Consider the following 2,003-nt stretch of genomic DNA (forward strand, 5'->3'; position numbering starts at 1 on the left):
AGTTTTTAACACCATTAGTTTGTATTTAACGGAGATGACTTGATTGACACAATTTTTTTCTATATGGAGATGATATTGACATTTTTCTAAAAGAGAGATGAATTTGATACACTTCAATCAAATTGGGGACAAAGAAGTAATTAAACCTTTTAAATTTTAGTAAACAGGGTAATTTTCAAACTTGAAATTGTAAATAGATAAGTTTAAGAGAACCTTATATTGTAATTGGTTCTATGGTGTAGTGGTTATCACTCTGGACTTTGAATCCAGCGACCTGGGTTCGACTCCCGGTAGGACCTTTTGCTATTTTTTGGTAGTCACTTTTTCTATAATTTGATGACATTTATAGAAAAATAATGACTATATTTTAGGACAGAGAGAATTAAACTAAAATTTAAAATACAAAGAAGAGAACAAAATTATATTTTAGCCCAATTAAAGAAGTTCTTGTTGGAGAGTTAAACTCGTCTAAACAAAAAAGGTTTGACTGGTTCTTCCGAGTTTTTCTTTTTCATGCCTATCAGTCAATTGAGTTTACTTGTTGAGAATCTTCTCTAGCCAACACCTCGATAATGGTCCAAATTTTGTTATCAAAAGCACACCACCACCTGCTTAACTATCCTACACTTTTAATCCTTTTAGTAATAATTTTAAAAAATAAGAATATTGTTATTTAAATTTACAGTGTGTTTAGATAGAAAACTTTAATTAATAAAGTATTTTATTTTTTTAAAGAATTTGAAATATTTTGTTGAAAAGAATTAATTTGAATAAGAAATTTAAAATGAAATTAAAATTTTAGAGTTTATTAATTAGATTACTTAACATTAAAATTAAGAAATTTTAAAATCATTTTAAAAGTGAGAATCTAAAATTTGTCACATTCTCAAATTCATATTTTTCTATCTATTTTTTGTTTTAGTTCGATTTTGGTTTCTAACGTTATTGTTGTTAGAATATTGATTCAGGTTTTTTTTATGTTAATAAAAATTATTTTGTAACTTAAATTGTTATAATATATTTTCTTAGACAACTATTACTTCTTAATTGATATTAGTTAAGGTTTTTTCTTTTAAGAAGATTTTGAAAGCAAAGTTTTCCTACTCCGGACGGTGTCTCAGTCTTGTAGAATGTTTAAAATCTTTGTGTTAATGATTTTTTTTTTTCGCAACCCTTCTTTTAATATAGTAAGTTATTGAGTTTTGAGATTTTTTTTTGAAACGTTTAAAAGCTTGACTCAATAGAAGAGACGATTGCATTTGTAGTGCTATTCAGATTATACATTGCAGATTTATAAGAACTTCCTTTATTAAAGAGAAATCGTTTAGTCAGAAAGGTTCTTGTAATTTAGAGATGAAAATTCAACTACAGGTTTTATAATAGAAACGTTTAAGCAAAAGAAGAGATAAATACACATATATTATTATACCAGTTCATTCTACCTGAACTATGTCCAGTCTCCTCCGCAAAGGGTTCCACTATAATCTTCACCAAGATTACAACTGAGTATTCGCACCACTCCTGGTCTTCTCAGTCAGTGAATAACCTCCTGTTACCCTAGACTAGATGAATATTCTCACCACTTCTGCTCTATAGTCAGCGAATAACCACATGTTACCTAGACTGGATGAGTATTTGCACTACTCCAGGTATTAAGCAACCTTGCCTAGATTTTCTTTAACTCAACTTAGTTTAACAAGTGTTTTAATTCTCTTCAGAATTGCAATCAAATATTGCTTACAAGTCTTTCAGACTATTACTTTCGCAAAGAGGATGTGATTACAATACAATGCAGTTTAAACACTTGCAGATGTTTATCTCTTTTCTCTTTCTCTATTTCTTATAATGAGTAAGTTATATAACAATGAAGCTTGAGAGTATTTTTCTTGCTCTCTTTTCTTCTCTTCTTTTTTTGCTCAGATGCATTCTTTTTCTTGAGCTCTTTCTTTTCTTTTCTTTTGAACACTTCTCAGGATGAATATTTCATTGTGTGTTATTCTCTT

The 2,003-nt window shown here is 28.5% G+C and overlaps 1 non-coding gene across 1 annotated transcript; it reads left to right on the plus strand.

Moving 5' to 3' along the window:
• Nucleotides 1-227: 227 nt before the first annotated feature.
• On the plus strand, nucleotides 228-299 carry TRNAQ-UUG. Its single transcript has one exon. It is a non-coding gene; the product is annotated as a tRNA-Gln (tRNA).
• The last annotated feature ends 1,704 nt before the right edge of the window (nucleotides 300-2,003 follow it).

The sequence above is a fragment of the Vigna radiata genome, chromosome 9 (assembly GCF_000741045.1).
Source record: "Vigna radiata var. radiata cultivar VC1973A chromosome 9, Vradiata_ver6, whole genome shotgun sequence".
Lineage (NCBI taxonomy): Eukaryota > Viridiplantae > Streptophyta > Magnoliopsida > Fabales > Fabaceae > Vigna > Vigna radiata.